The sequence below is a fragment of the Formica exsecta genome, unplaced genomic scaffold (genome assembly GCF_003651465.1).
Source record: "Formica exsecta isolate Colony F162 unplaced genomic scaffold, ASM365146v1 scaffold489, whole genome shotgun sequence".
NCBI classification, from domain to species: domain Eukaryota; kingdom Metazoa; phylum Arthropoda; class Insecta; order Hymenoptera; family Formicidae; genus Formica; species Formica exsecta.
This window is the reverse complement of record NW_021852127.1, coordinates 1,182,944-1,200,870: the sequence shown is the minus strand read 5'-3', so window position 1 is coordinate 1,200,870 and position 17,927 is coordinate 1,182,944. Positions and strand designations below refer to the sequence as shown.

The window sequence follows — 17,927 nt, the reverse complement described above, 5'->3', positions numbered from 1 at the left end:
ATGTTAGTCGAATATGAGTCGCAATCGCTTTACTTTCTTCAATTCCGATTTGATAGAGTTACTCTCTCGGCGTCAATATGTCTTTGAACATCTTTTTGCGGCGTTCGCGTTTTTTGGTAGGCTCCGAGGGAGTTCGCGGCAGAAAGGATTTCGTCCGAGCGATTTAGCATGGTGAAGAACACGTCTTTATTTTAGTGGTCAGAAGGTGCCGGTAACATTCCAGGATGAGTCGCGATGCGGACCGAGGACGGAAAAGACGCGACTCCGTTCACGGTCGCGACACGATGGAACGAGGGAGATCGACGTCCTGGAGGGCGTCGCCGTCCTCGACATCCCCGTTCTCCATCACTTCGTGTAGGTCCGAGCGTTCCGGACATAGCACCGCGTCCCCGCGATCGTCGGCGTTTTGCTGCCTCGCGACCCGAGTTTTTCGCCAGGCTCTTCTCTGGCGGTAACTCGAGAGGCCTGGCAAGCCGAGAGTGCATTACACGCAATTAGACGCCAGGGTGGCCTCAAGGTATGTCCGACAAACGGCCTCCTCTTCGCATCCCCTTACTACATTGCGTTGCATCGTCGCGTTTTCCTTCTCATTTCTCTCTCCGTCGCTTCCATGCCCCGCAGTTCACTCCTCCCTCGCTCATTTCCCCTCAATGACCCTTATCGAACTGTCTTTCCTCTCTCCGATTTCTTGAGGAATCGTCTCTTTATTAGACTAAATATTTTTAAAAAGTTAAAATTAATGTTTTAAACCAGCAATAAAAAATGTGTACGATTTTATCTCTGTCATTTTATATTTTAGACGATGTTACACTATTGCACTATTCGATAGCAGGATCACTGATTAAAATACGAAGTTCATTGATTTCGAGATTTATGAAAATAAGCTGCTATAAAAAGAGCAAACTATTAGATGTCCAGTAACTAAGTAATCTCTAATAGATTAAAGGAAAAAACTGTACCTCAAAATTATACAAAAATTATTTAATAATTTTATACTATGAACTTCAAGAGCATGTTAATTTTATATTTATCTTTATATCATTCAACGTAAAAAGCATATGTTTAAATATCTATTCAAAACAAATTTGAAGCTACGCGCACGTAGCGCGTATTTTATATTTTTTTGATTGAATTGTAAACTCGGCAGCAATTTTCACATCCGTTATTAAACTAAATGGTAGTATTCGATAGCTCTAATGCGATAGCTCCAACGACAAATATGGATGTGGTATGCGTGTCGGTCGCTTCTGCGCTTACAAAGATAAAAGTCTAATTAAATTTGTCTGTGTGCGAACACGTGTTTCACGCTTTTACGGATAGTCAATGGAGGTGGTGACTATTGTCGACTATAGCATAGCACACATCGTGCTGTCGTCGTGTAAGAATGAGATACGAGCTACGTTGAAAGAGAAGAAAAGAAAAAGAAAATGATGAATGAGACGAGAGACGCAAAGGGAGAGGCTCGTATATAAAAAGCGGTGGCACCGTTTAGCGCAAGATACACCGATGCGCTTTAAGTGTAATTACCATTGGCGTAATTAATTTAACTAAAGAGCCGGCATTAATTTATTGCGCGGATTCGCGGTCCTCCTTCTCTTTGCGACGACAACCCTCTTCTTTTCTCTCTTTGCACTTGAATTACAGTTGTGCGCGCATCAAGTTTCCTTCTTCCGGGACTCGGCATTTGAGCGCTTCTTTTACCCCTTTTTCGTTTGTGTATTCTTTCTCAACACTACATAGTTATATTCAAAAACAACAATAGCTTTTATAAAACAATTTGAGCAGTTAGTATAATATTCTTTCATCGTCATTAAATATTTTTATATAATTGATTAATTACTATCAGATGCATGTGTTATTTTGATATATGACTTACGGTTCTAAAGTTAGTTTATTAGTCGAGTGAAAGCTATAGTCTTTACGGTTTAAGATCCTAATCATTTTTTTCCAAAATTATTTGTGTAGCACATATCGATAGAATTGTTGTCGTAATAATTGTTAAGTTGCATGCCCCCCAAAACAATTAACAATTTACCCTTTTTTGCTTGAATATAGAAAAGGATGTCAATACTTATTGTTAGACAGGTCGAAACGTAGGATACAAAATAATTACGTAAATAATATATTGTGAATATAGATTGCACCATTGTCGATCGATAATTTGCATCGCAATTTGATTTCCACAATTGGCTTGATAATCGAGGTCAAGTCTACCTTCATTATTAAACGCGTGTATACATTTCATACAAATTGATAAACTGAGACAATTTTTGCAGACTACAAATGCACGCGATACTTTAAAAGAAAAACAAATTTGCTTGAATGGCGCGAAATTGTGGTTGAGACACGAGACCGTGAAATGCATGTCTCTATGGATTTATGTTAGTATATTATGGCGAGTCATCTCGTTGATAGTAAGCAGGTACATGAAAGCTCTTTTTATCCATATTTTTTATTCTCCTCTGTGCATGATAATAACTTGAAAATCAAAAAGAATTCACATGAGAAGTTAATATTGTTAGATTTAATTAGCCATTTTATCTCTTTTGGGCTGCATTCGGGGAGCACGCTATTGGCGCAATTATCGTCGGAGACCGTTCGAGGAGACGCTTTCTGGCGCTATGAAATCGATGATGACGTCACTCTAAAAGCAGCGTGACGTCATCATTCGAGCTATTTCTCGCTATTATTTTCGAGGTGAGGCACGAGATGCTATTAGCACTGATTGGCGCTTATTCTCTCCTCGAACATGCTCGAACACTTGATTGCGCAGGCATAACCCAACATAACATAACAACAAACATAACATAACAACATAACATTTATTGCTTTATCGTTTATATTTGCACCAACGTCGGCCATTTTACTCATTTTACTCGGCTGCGTTTGAGGAGCTTACTATCGCTATCGCGCTATTGGCTCCCCGAACAAAGTTAGTAGCGTTTGCGTTTATAGCGTTAATAGCGTCTCTCCGAATGCAGCCTTAGTATGGTAAGTAATAATAGAATTCATAAGATGTTGAATAATAGCTTTAACATAATATATATATAGCCATATTTATAAATAAATATTAATTAAATAGATTTTTGTATTATATGGATTATATAGTTCTCATTGTAATTCTATAGTGCGTCATGCCTTGACGCAAATTAAACGATCATTGTTATGCACATGCTATAAAGCTATATTGTATACTCTAATAATATATGTATATGTATCCATATGCTTTTATACCTGAATTACGCACATAAATCTTATACAATCTGTCTCAAACATTTTAAACCTTGTGCAGCAAACACGCCTAAAACGCCTTATTTTGTCCTTCGCACACACACATGTCTATATAATATATATTTCAAAAAAAGGTTTTCCGAAGCGAAATTTAGTCTGATTTTTCATCTTCTAGAAATAGAAAAGCTACGAAAAAGATTGTTCTAGACTTCGGATCTAGAACAAATCTTTTACAAAATAAAAGATAAAAAATAACTATACTATTATTTTCTGAAAGAAATCTATAAATCAATAACATTATTTTTGCTTTTCAATCAGAACAATAAGGACATTATTTTTACTATTCAATAGAGACAATAACATCAGTTTTGCTTTTCAGTTAGTATTGGCCTATTGAAATCTATCTGTCAGCTATGAATCTGCTTTTGTTCTTTTCTTTTCACAGTAACTCCAAATCTTACAACTTCCTACGGCACCACAAATAGTTATTACATTTCAGTTTTATTTTATAAAAAGGATTTATTTTAAACTCAAAGTTTAAAACAATCTTTTTCAGCTTTTCTATTCTTAAAAGATAAAAAAAATCAGACAAAATTTTACTTTGAAAAATCTTTTTTTGAAATATATATTATACAGACATGTGAAAGACAAAATAAAGCGTTTATAGGCATTGTTTGCTGTACAAAGTTTAAAAGGTTTGAGACAGATCTTATAAAATATGTAGTTTGATTGATGCAATATGTGCGTTTTGCAAAAAGCGATATTGATTTACTCAATTAGTTTTCCAAAAGAAAAAGAAAATAAAATAAAATAAAAACAAAATAAGAATAGAAGGAAATAGAAGAAGAACAAAAGAGAAAAAAAGAATAGAAAATATTATAAACATAAGAATAAACATAGTCTAAATTTTATTCTATTTTTTTATTTCTTTCTTTCTCTCTCTCTCTCTCTTTTTTTCTCTCTCTTTTTATCACATGAGAAGTTAATATTGTTAGATTTAATTAGCCATTTTATCTCTTTTGGGCTGCATTCGGGGAGCACGCTATTGGCGCAATTATCGTCGGAGACCGTTCGAGGAGACGCTTTCTGGCGCTATGAAATCGATGATGACGTCACTCTAAAAGCAGCGTGACGTCATCATTCGAGCTATTTCTCGCTATTATTTTCGAGGTGAGGCACGAGATGCTATTAGCACTGATTGGCGCTTATTCTCTCCTCGAACATGCTCGAACACTTGATTGCGCAGGCATAACCCAACATAACATAACAACAAACATAACATAACAACATAACATTTATTGCTTTATCGTTTATATTTGCACCAACGTCGGCCATGTTGCGAATTTTACTCGGCTGCGTTTGAGGAGCTTACTATCGCTATCGCGCTATTGGCTCCCCGAACAAAGTTAGTAGCGTTTGCGTTTATAGCGTTAATAGCGTCTCTCCGAATGCAGCCTTAGTATGGTAAGTAATAATAGAATTCATAAGATGTTGAATAATAGCTTTAACATAATATATATATAGCCATATTTATAAATAAATATTAATTAAATAGATTTTTGTATTATATGGATTATATAGTTCTCATTGTAATTCTATAGTGCGTCATGCCTTGACGCAAATTAAACGATCATTGTTATGCACATGCTATAAAGCTATATTGTATACTCTAATAATATATGTATATGTATCCATATGCTTTTATACCTGAATTACGCACATAAATCTTATACAATCTGTCTCAAACATTTTAAACCTTGTGCAGCAAACACGCCTAAAACGCCTTATTTTGTCCTTCGCACACACACATGTCTATATAATATATATTTCAAAAAAAGGTTTTCCGAAGCGAAATTTAGTCTGATTTTTCATCTTCTAGAAATAGAAAAGCTACGAAAAAGATTGTTCTAGACTTCGGATCTAGAACAAATCTTTTACAAAATAAAAGATAAAAAATAACTATACTATTATTTTCTGAAAGAAATCTATAAATCAATAACATTATTTTTGCTTTTCAATCAGAACAATAAGGACATTATTTTTACTATTCAATAGAGACAATAACATTAGTTTTGCTTTTCAGTTAGTATTGGCCTATTGAAATCTATCTGTCAGCTATGAATCTGCTTTTGTTCTTTTCTTTTCACAGTAACTCCAAATCTTACAACTTCCTACGGCACCACAAATAGTTATTACATTTCAGTTTTATTTTATAAAAAGGATTTATTTTAAACTCAAAGTTTAAAACAATCTTTTTCAGCTTTTCTATTCTTAAAAGATAAAAAAAATCAGACAAAATTTTACTTTGAAAAATCTTTTTTTGAAATATATATTATACAGACATGTGAAAGACAAAATAAAGCGTTTATAGGCATTGTTTGCTGTACAAAGTTTAAAAGGTTTGAGACAGATCTTATAAAATATGTAGTTTGATTGATGCAATATGTGCGTTTTGCAAAAAGCGATATTGATTTACTCAATTAGTTTTCCAAAAGAAAAAGAAAATAAAATAAAATAAAAACAAAATAAGAATAGAAGGAAATAGAAGAAGAACAAAAGAGAAAAAAAGAATAGAAAATATTATAAACATAAGAATAAACATAGTCTAAATTTTATTCTATTTTTTTATTTCTTTCTTTCTCTCTCTCTCTCTCTTTTTTCTCTCTCTTTTTATATTTTTTTGAGCTAAGTGCTAAGTTATTTAGCATTTAATTCCAAAATTTTGTTATAGCGATGCTTGTCTCAAAGATGATCGGCAAAAACTGTGAAAGAAGAGCTGATCGATTATGCTATGCATTTAAGAGACGCGATGGCATCGGCTACTGATCCAATTAATGCAGTAAATGAACGTACATACTCGAAGTGGCTGAGCAATTATCGCGATTGAAGCGGCTGTATAAATTTCTTAGTACGTGCTGGTACGACCACCGGTAGATATACCGGGCTAACTGTCCACTTGTGAACAGTCCAAGTGAACTTTCTTGCGTAGTCGCACAGTGTTCAGAGGCGGCACAAAGTCGCTAAAGGATATTAAATGCTTTCCTTGTAGGCTGACTGATGATTGCACCGACGACAGTTACTATCTGGAAATTGTCGCCCCTCTCGCGTAAAACGGCAGAGAGCACAGAGCAACTACAGTTAACAAAAGCAGTTGTCTAGCAAAAGGTTATCTTTGAAGTGAGACCGAATATCCGACACATTCTGTGTTCTCACGCCTTTGCTACATCATTTCAGATGACAGTACTGATAGTATTTGCAAGAGTGTCTGCTGAAGAGATTTATTATGACGGATTTATTATTATGACGGAGCACTTGTTGAATTCTCTGAGTGACATTTCTAGCTCCATCTTGATCTTTTGATGTAGTGTGTATATCTCTGTATATCATTTTATGCGTATTTTTATTAAACGTGTTGTTTGATTAGTATCACGTTTATGTGCATTAATGTATATAATAAAATGTATATATGTACAATATGTTGCATATATGTACACAATATTATTTTCATCTATCACATATGTAAGTCTTAAAATCGAGAACGTGATTTATGATTATACGTGCATCATATATAATCGACATTAAATATTTTATAGCTGTATGGTTAAGTTTATATTTTGAAATAATGCAAATAACAGTAAGATTCACCAAGGTGAAAATTTATTTGGCAGCACGCAATGGCAATGATCACATATTTAGAAAACAATTTTGTATTGCTATCTCTGAGATATTAGATATCTTATTCGTTATTTGAATATTGCAGAAAAACGTAGAAATACATATTATTTACGTGATTTGATCCAGAGTCATTGAAATCGATGAAAAGAAAGACGTAAGAGAGAATAGTGCTCTGACCTCTTGCGACAAGAAAAAACCAAATTTGCGTAGGAGGATCTGGCTTCTGGCCAAAGATCGCTCTTCTGTCGGTTACTTGGCCAGTCGTTTTAAAGTGATTCGCGAATAGCTTATCCTACAACCACCTACAGCACCAAGAGAAGTTATTGTAGTTTAACTGATGCAATATGCGCGTTTCGCGAGAGGCGATATTGATTCGCGTGTAGTGTCACGCTGCCATTCGATCGAATGATCTTCGCGATCCCATGACTTTTGTTACGTGAAAATGTGAAGTCTCTATCAAAAATAGAAATTTTTAATTGCTAAATCCGGATTTGTGTGTTTTAAACAATATTATTATTAGTTTAAACAATATTAGTGTAGTGTGTGTTTAAATTAGAGAGACTTTGTGGAGTATGTAAATGTAATATTTTCTACGATTCATGGTGCAAATGGTGTATGAAAGCAATAATAACTCTTTGTTAATATAATCTGTGAATAAAAATTATACGTTTATACGTGAGATATAAGTTCGAAAGCAGCACTTATCGAGGAAAAGTATTATCAAAGAAAAATTAAATACAAGATTAGTGTTGAAGATACAATAAAAAGGTATTTTTAATTATAAAATTTTTATATGTTTTTGAATGAATGAGAAATCTAAATAAATTAAACATTAAAGTAAAGTGCATATTTTTGTAAAATGTTTAGAACTATTTGACATAAAACATTCCATCTAATATATAGCATTTATTGAAGCTAGTTCTATTACGTTTGATTGTAGTTAATTAATATTTTTTTACGTGTGTAGATGTGTATTATTTTTCTAATACATAATTATTTCACAATTTAATCTGATCAAAAAAACGTAAAATTTTTCTCTGATCAAACACAGGACATAAAACAGTATACGTTACACATTACACACCAATATATATCATTAAACTCTCCACACACACATACATTGTCAGTAGTTTGTCAAAATTAGATATTTAAGTATATTAATATGTAAAATACACTAAGAGACAGCTAGAAAATATTTGGAAAGATTATTTTTAACATATCTATTACTGTTATTATGTGACAATAATATTTTATTATCTCTTTGCTATTTTTGAACATTTCTTAGTCAACATACATTTTTTAAATATATTTCCTACTTTGATATTATTCTGTTTTTTATCGTGAATTAGAAATTAGAACATTGCAAAAGTATCGGTAATGTTAAACGATTCAATTCTGCTAATAATATGAGCAATTTTCTATAACATTAAATTCATCGGTAATAAAAAATATAAAAATATTTAGAATTTGTGTAATCGCAAATATTTGATAGGTAATTTACAATGAAATATATGTAATTAATAAATTAATATTATTTTTTATTTTAATAATTAATATAATTAATATTAAATGTTTGTTTATTAAAAATAATCTACAGGTTAGTATATCATTAAAAGTTATAAAAGAGAAATGAGTCTTGATTTTATCAAATTTATATAATATTTTCTTGCATTTATTAATGCAACATACCATATATATGCTGCAACATACCATATATATCGACAATAAAACAAGTATTGCGACGTCCATGAGATCAATGTAAACCTTGTGCTAAAAATATTTTCTTGATTATAATGTATAGATTACACATAGAGTGATAAAATATAGAACAACGAGAAAATATACATATAGTAATAATCAATAATGCATTATTTTTACTTTTCTAATAAAATCTGTAATTTGTGTATGAATGTGTTTAATTAATTAGTATATTTATATTATTTTTAAAATTATTATGATTATATAGATTATATAAATTTTACTTTTATTTGTAGCAAATATTAATATAATACGTTTATGTCACATATCAATGCTCATCTATAACAATTTTGTTATCATTTTATTAATATGAAAAATATATACATTGTTTTTCGTCTTTTAAAGATTTTTTATACCATGGAAGAAGATGTTAATTCAGTAAAAAAAGATAATTACCAAAGCTGTAGAAAAGAAGAAAAGCCTATAAGGAAACTTTTTAGAAACGGTAAGGAAATACCATTTAAAATATATAATAAGAATAAATGTGGTAAAAATAGAAAAAAAACAAAAAATATTTCTATATTAAATGTTCAATCTTTTATCATTGTAGCTTGGTGTAGAATAAAGATATTAAGTGGTGGAGGCAATCGAAGAGAATCAAATACTGATGAAATGCATCGTATGTATATTTTTGCTTATTTACAATGATTAATTTTTATCGATATTTTTAAAACATGCAAATACACTATAAATTATTTACTATAATTTTATTAGTATATGATAAAAAATATTTATCATATACTAATAAAAATATAATGTAATTCACAAGGTAAGGCAATACTTATCATCAGTTGGCATATAAACCTAAATACAATGCAAAATAATGTTAATCAACTTTTAATTCCTAACTCCATTTATTTATAATTTTAAAATGCAATGTAAAATATTTATTAATAAGAATATTAATATCATAAAATGGAATATTTTTTAAGAATTTTATTATGTTATATAAAACATATAACGAGATGTCTCTACGAATCTTCTCGCCGCGATATCTAATCTTTATCAACGAACGATAATCAGAATAAAAAAGGTTTTATTATTTATCTGAGAAATATTTAATATCTGTCACAAATAATATAAATAATAATTCTTATAAATTACATTATAAAAATCAATGATCGTGTGTATTAATTTCTCAAATTTGCATATACTAATTTATTTAATATAAAAATTATTTTTGTGGATTAATATTACACTTAAAAATAAAAAAATTTAGCAGTCGGGAAATTAATATAGTATTTTTTTCTTACATTATATTTTATAGAATAGGACACATCTTTCTCTCTCTCTCTCTCTCTCTCTCTCTTTCTCTTTTTTAATGTATTAAGTACATTTAGATAAAACCAACAAATTAATCAAAAAAAAATTTTTAATACTTGATGATATATAATATGAATACATATTAGTATATCGTATTATTTTTCTGCATTTAGAATATATGATTATATTAAATGTTTTCATTTTTTAATGTTCTACGAATGCATAATGCTACTAATGTGACATTTTTGGTGACATATTGCTAATAGTAGAACTTCTACAAAACTTTTCAGCATATCGATTTATCATTTCTGTAGAAGACACATGAAATATTCAAATATTCCAAAAGTTAGACACTAGAGTCGAGAGTTTCCGTGTGTGTGGTTGAAGTTTACAGTTATACTTAGAGAGAAAGAGGGAGAGTGAAAGAGAGAGAGAGAGAGAGAAAGAGAAAGAAAGAAAAAGAGAGAGAGAATAAACTGTTAAATTTGCTTATAAAAATCTAATGTAAATAAATGCATAAACTGTTATAGTAATATCTATACGCAATGTTCCAGATATGACATCACAGAAAAAAATATGATAGGATGAAAATTCTTTGACATGTGTATTTATGTAATTAAATAAAATAATATGTAACAATATTACACATTGTAGCAATTTGTGGCAAATGCTGATTTTAACCTTTTGCAAATTTATGTAATGTATTTTTTTAAATTAATTGTTTAAATATTCTAAAAACATACTGTTCCAAAATATTTTATTTATATCTATATATGTATACAAATATTGCATATTATAAGTATAATAACGTTAAATAGATTGTTATCGCGGAGATAAAAACAAACAATAAATTTTTTATAAATAATAAATAATAAATTAAATTAATTATAACAATTGCTCATCTCAAAGTTGTTCGTTGTCGCCCGAGATATCTATCGGGGTCTTCTTTCTATTTAGCCTCTATCGTCTTTCATTGTATTCACAATTAACAACAAATTAGTCGTGGAAACACGATTAATATGATTGCTTTGATACGCTTATCGAGTTTTTAATTGCTTATTAAAATACACATAGGAAATGATTGCATTTCTCGAAGAATAATCCGACGATATATCGCGAAGTTTCCAACAAATTCGCTTCACGAATGACCACAAGTTAAGTGCATGTCTCAACAATAAATAATATACACAGCGAAAATACCGTATAACAATTAATTCGTTATTGTTCCAAGAAATATTTAACATTTTATTATATTTATATATTAGAAGTATTTCAATATTTGCATATATTCGCAAATTTAATTATTTATTTAATTATTTAACAGCATTAAGTTTGTTTACTACCACCCGCCTCTTCGTTGTAGGAAAATAAAATAGCGTTAGAATTTTACGACCACAGTAAAATCTTCCCACAGTTTTTTATAATTTTTCCTTCTATTTTTTTCTTGTCTTAAGACATCTGAATCACCACCGAGCAGAGGCGTTGCCATGATACTATTTATCTCTATCCTAGCGGTCTTCTTATCTACCAGAAACAGCTTCCACGTCTCGCCATTAATTCCAACCAGGAGCCAAAATTAACTTCGCCTTTGGAGCGAAAATGAAAAAATCATGCCGATCCTTAACTGTTTATGCTATGCTTTCTATTGTTTTTCTCTTATCATTTTAGCTGATGGATGACCATAAATAAGGCAAAACGTCATCTGGGAAATTACACTGCTGGAATTCTTTATGTACCTTATATAGGCTATAAAAATTGTACTTTTTACGATTTCAAGTTAATTTGCATAATTAAATACAGCATCTGAATATATAGGATCAAATTATATATTACGTAAATTATACCTATAATTTACGTTCTTAAGGAGATATTTTATATTTTTAATATATTTTAATAACTAATTTTTCTCGAAGCTCTAATTTAATATCATTTTTCAGATTATATATTATTGCCTTTGGTGTTTTTATGCTTTTAGTCTTAAAATTAAAAAAAAAAATCATTATTCTTTTAAATATATAAATTTTTGCATCTTTGTTGTCGTTGTTAAACATTGATATAGGCAAAAACTATGTGTATACGTACAATATAATGCATTCAACATGTAAGTTGCAGAAGCTCAAGAAACTTAGGAATTAGCTTTAATGATAATAGTGCTAAATTTAATTAAATAGCAGCAAGTTGGATCGTTTTCTGTACTTAAAGATGCTTGCGATGTCTCATATCTCATCTTTGTTTCGCTCTCTTGGACGGAGTGCTGTAAACAAGCAACAATCGTATTATATTCTCAGGGTAAATTATCTAGCTCGAGGGTGCTTTTATACAACCATGACGATTTGTCGGTTGAGATCTCTGCGAATATGTCGCAATCACATGAGTCTGCAGTCGTTTACTAAGTGCATGTTGAATTATAAAGAACAATTGCTGTATAAAAAATTCTCGTGGGCGTAGCAATTCCACATAAAAGTACTTGAATAAAAAAATGCTTTTTATACTCTTTTTAATTTTTAAATCAGATATGTATCTCAAGCAGAAAATACATAATCAATGTGCGCTCCCCGTTTTAATCTATAGCGTAGAAACATTAATAATGAAAATTATTCATCAACATACAAATTAGTTGCGAGCAATGAAGAAGGCGATACTTGGATTTATTTCTTAAAGATAGAATACCAAATAAAACCGTAAGATAAAGAATAGATTCAGGACGCGGTCAAAAAGATTGCTACCTTGAAATTGACCGATTGCATTGCCAGAATGACTAATGGAAGATGGACTAGGATATTATTAGAATGAAGCTCAAAGCTGTCAGAAGTATGGAACGATTTCTAACAAAGTAAACAAATGATTTAAAACACATTCAAATAAACTGCATGCAGACAGTGTGAAACAATATGGAGTGGTAGAATTTACGAGAGGTCTATGTCCACAGCAGTGGATTCAATGGGTTGATTAATGATATCCTTTTTAGTATTTGAAATGCGCAAAGTATAGTCTTTGAAAATGAAAAAATCATGCAATATGTTACACAAAGAGAAACACAAGAACAAAATTTTCTGTTAAATAAATTAAATATCTTTTTGACTATGATAAAATAGGTTGCATACAAATTCAAGAATAATAGATATATAACATTATTGCAACGTTTTGACAAATATTTGAAATTTATTGGAAGTAGCCAAAGGATCTTAACATCTTAAATACTTTTACTTAATTACTTTTAATACGGCTATAACTTTTATGGCAAAATATTTAATAAATACTTTACGATTAATACTCAAGAATATCAATCTATATTTTATACTTAATTTATTTTAATAGTTGCACGGAACAGATTGTAATTGTTTAATTGTGTTTAGTTTTATAATAATTTACAAAGATAATTTTAAAATATATGATTATTATCATTACAATAATAAACTATTAGCGATCAAAAAATTAGATGATTAATTCAACGTCATTTTTGAACACTAACAAACCGGTAATAATAAACAGGATACACTATTCAGTTTTTTATAATCAAACAAATATTACAGATGTATATTCGAAAAGGCGATACTTGGGGAGGTAACGATTATATTATAATACTGAAGCTTTTCACATTTTACGATTTTAATTTCCTTGCTTTGTTGCTGTCAATGAATTTTGCAAAGCACGTTATAACCGACAGAAGCCAAATGGAAACTGGGATTTGCAAAGCGAGATAAGCCATTCATCCGCTTTTCTCAACATTTAAGAAATATAAACATGTGAAAAATATATTAGAGCAGATCCGTGATCTACTTACTTTCTTTTTTTAAGTGACTTGCCATTAAAAGGGAAAAATTTCCGCGATATTAACAAAAAAATTGCTCGTGTCATAATTTTTGACTCACAGTATTTGTTCGATAGTTTTTCTTATAAATTCCATTGACCGTGTAAGACTGTGACATTTTTTATCTAGTTTTGTCGTCGTAAAGATAAAGATAAAATCATTTATTTATATTAACATTATTGTTTAGCTTTAAAATATGCTGTTTTATATTTTTACAGAGTTGCAGCTCCTCAAAGCATTTTCGTATTAAAAGGATTACGTATATACACACAAGGCTTTCAAATACATTTTCAAACGTTTACTTATATTCCTTCATGCATTTCCGAGTGGAGAGGTATCCTATTTTGCACGTACACACCGCAAAACCCTTATATTAAGCAAATATATAATTATTATGGCCGGTAAAACAGGACGGTCCGGCATCCTCTTAAACAATATAATTATATACATATATATATATATATATCTAAGTTCGCAATGTTAACTCGTAGCAAAAGCATTTAGCTATTTATCTTAGTATGTATACACGATCTAAGATTGTTTCGAACTATGATCGTATTCTATATCAAAGGGAGAAGCGCATTTCATTTGATATGCTGTGGTCTAAATTGGTCTCGTAATTGCCCTGTCATTGCCACGATCCAAATTTTCGTTGGCAACCGGTAGCTTTCACATTAAAGCCACTGCGGTTATCGTAAATTGGGGCAGATCTGAGAGGGTGTACGGTGTTCACAGATTTTGCCACTTGGGAACTTCCGGTATCGTGGTATGACGATACAGTTCGAAATGCAGATTAAAATTGACCCTGGAGGCTTAGAACATTGACTTCCAGAATGCTTTAACTTTTGCTGGCATATTCTATTGCGTGAGTGTATATCATGATAGCATAAAAACTTATATCTAAAGCTAGTACGACAAGTGATTCTGTAATATAAATTTACATCTATTGTTATGATCGGTTTTTGTTCGAAATATATTACACGATTTTTTCATAAAAATATCTTGCCCAATTTGACAAAAACAATTTAATGAAACATCACGTTTCTAAATGCATACATATTGTTTTTGTTTTCAACGTAGAATACAGATAAATTATCAGTTAAATTTGTCGACTTGAGATTTATTTTATTATATAGCAGGAATATTTCCACAATACACGACAAGTTTTGCCTACCGTCTGTTCCGCTCTTCTCAACTTTCTACACAGTCCTGGCTTTAATCGGCACTTTATCACTTTCATCTCGCGGGAAAACTTTTGCAATTAATGCCGTGACAGCTAGAGAATGTTAATTTGAGCAAGTTACCGTCAACCGTTAGCGATAATGGGAGCCGTCTTTTCATTCGCGACATCGATAATGTGATTACTTGCGGGATAAGATAGTTTATATGCCTGACTCCCTCTTCGCACAATCGCGTGCCAGAAAATATTTCGGAACGATCCTCGTAATTATCGGAAATCGACTTTAAAGTTATCAAGACCTTTTTTATTTTTCTCTGAATATGCGGTATTAAGCAATTCAAGATGAACCATGGCGGATATGTATTCATATCGGATTAAAGTAAGCGATTTTTCGTAACGCCGTTTTATACAGTACCTTAGTACCACGTATCTGTGATCGTGGAAGCTCCCCTTTAATCGAGACGCGGAATTTCGCTCGACATTTTTGGCGAAACTTTGAACGCCGACATACGCGTCGCGTCGGTGGACTTATCGACATGATATATTCTAAGCACGAACAAGTAGGCTACGTATCATCGATTTGTCGGTGAGAATAAAATCCATCCATATAACGGTAGCGCACGGCGTATCGAACATCGTGCATCTTCGAAAATTGGCGGATGAAGCGAATAAAATGAATCGCACGATTTTATGGGAAATCCCGGTTATTCGTGCTTACTCCCTTAGCCAGACGCAGAATCGCGCGCTGATTTCATCGCAGGTGTTCCTATATCCGTCACCGCAAATTGCAGTGTGCCACCTAACGCGCATGAAAAGGGACGACCGTGCAATGAAGTGCTATATTCGTTAATAACGAAGTGAGACAGATGACGAGAAATGCATGAGAAATATTGCAGTTGTAAGTTTAAAACTTAAATAGCTATAAAAAGCCAAAAATAGATATTATCCATCAAAAATTGATTATTGATAAATCGATAGCATATTTGTTAAATTTTTTAGATAAACGAATATATTAATACATTTAGATTACTCTTATTGCTCTATTATTATTGCACGCTACAATTTCATGATACGTTCAGTTTTTTAATAATAAGGCATGTTAATGCCATACGATTTTTGAGGAGCCATCCTATTAATCTATTAATTAATTACTATATTAACTATCTATTAATTGCTATCTACTTTGCAAAGAAATATTTTTGCTTTGCCAAGGAAAAACATTTTGTTTTTTATTATTTTTTTGTAATAAGATTATCTTAGGTAAATTCTGTCACAGTTACAGATAAATAATATGATTGACAAATATTTTTGTGTGTTATATAATATGCATTGAGTTTTATGCTGTGTTGCACTGCGCTGTTTTTTCTATTACGTAGTTTTACAAATGTTTACGTTTGCATATATGTATGACAAAAATTAATTCTTGCGCATTTTATATTTTCCCGTAAACCTTTTTTTGATATCTATATAAATCTGGCCACAACATAAAATTCAATCAATATATTTTATTACATACTGTCAACACTCTCTCCTATAAAAAAAAATTTGGAAAAATCTCCTCTGATTGAAAGCAACTTGAAAAACATGAATAGTATGATAAAATCCACTTTACAGTTTCCCATGTTTACACAAAACGCTATTATTTTTATTTGACTTTACAGAAAAGTAATCTCAATATTTGATTAATAAAGATATAAGCTGTTAGAAAACGCCGTGACTTGATTATAATTATTTTATTTGTAGACTGATATGTCAAAGAATGTATTTACACATATTAACATAAGTGCCTGGTTGTCAAAAAATTTAATAAAATTGTCTAAAATAATATGAATTTAAATCACCCTTATAGTAAAACTCAAAAGCAATTGAAACGATTTGATTTCGATTAATATGAAAAATATATTGATGTATTTTTTAGCTATTTATACGTGTATAGTTATTATATAAACGGTATTTAATCGCTATATAAATAGATTGTTCGACATAGTAACATTACAATATGTATTCGTTATTTGTGAACTACATATATAAAAATATAATTCTAAAGAGAGTATATGTTGAAAATAAAAGATAATAAAAAAAGTCATGCATTTATCATACTAACAATAAGTTTCTATCGCGTATTTATACACTACTAGACCAGTAATTTTATTACCCTGATGGGTATCGACATTCTGCAAGAGATCAGACACTAAAATTGTGCACACGTACGTTCATATCAGTGGTATGATTCAATACAGCTGGACGTCACAAGTAGGATAGAACCGGAAATAGACACAATTTCACAAAATTCGTTTGGCGAGCTGAAAAAAAAATGAAACTTTTACGGAAGGAATGGTTCACGCGGCGTGTTCGAGATCCAGGAAATATAAACGGAAAATGTAGCGATTCAGTAAAATTACAGTGAAAAAATTTGCACATATGTGACATCAAATTACTCAAAAGACGTCCGGTTGGCCTTTGTTTCGACATATTATAAACTAGAATTTGTTAGGAGTTTTAACGATGCAAAGTTATATAGAAATTTGAATTTCGTGTATAGCAAGCAATTTAGATTTTGATTTGCAATTCTATGACATAAAAATTTTGATAAAATCGCATAGATTTATCTTGAATATATATTTTTTAATAATATTGTTCTTTTTATATATCACAATGTATGTATATTTAACATTTATTATTTTTAATAATTTAAACATATAACTAAATGTATAATTAAATTGTTTCTTTCCATATATTTGCAGAATTCTAAGTTATAAAAAATATTTTAATTATATTTAGATATATGATAACTGATAACATATTATAAGCTATAAGAAATATATTTTGATCCATCATTCTGTTATGTGATATAATGACAGCACTCTTTGATTTGAAAAAGCAAAATATGCATTCTTATAGTTAAGCGAGAAAAGGTGACTTTGAAACAGCAAGTTTCGTAGATTCTTCTTTTGAAAAATACACAATGCTAACTTACATCGGGTCTACTTACTGTTAAATGACATAAAT

At 30.6% G+C, this 17,927-nt stretch overlaps 1 long non-coding RNA gene across 1 annotated transcript; it reads left to right on the top strand.

The window, feature by feature from the left end:
* The first annotated feature begins 6,409 nt into the window (after window positions 1–6,409).
* LOC115241459 lies at window positions 6,410–12,390 on the top strand. The gene is made up of 4 exons (XR_003884902.1): window positions 6,410–7,674; window positions 9,010–9,109; window positions 9,215–9,283; window positions 11,440–12,390. It is a non-coding gene; the product is annotated as an uncharacterized LOC115241459 (long non-coding RNA).
* Window positions 12,391–17,927: the final 5,537 nt, after the last annotated feature.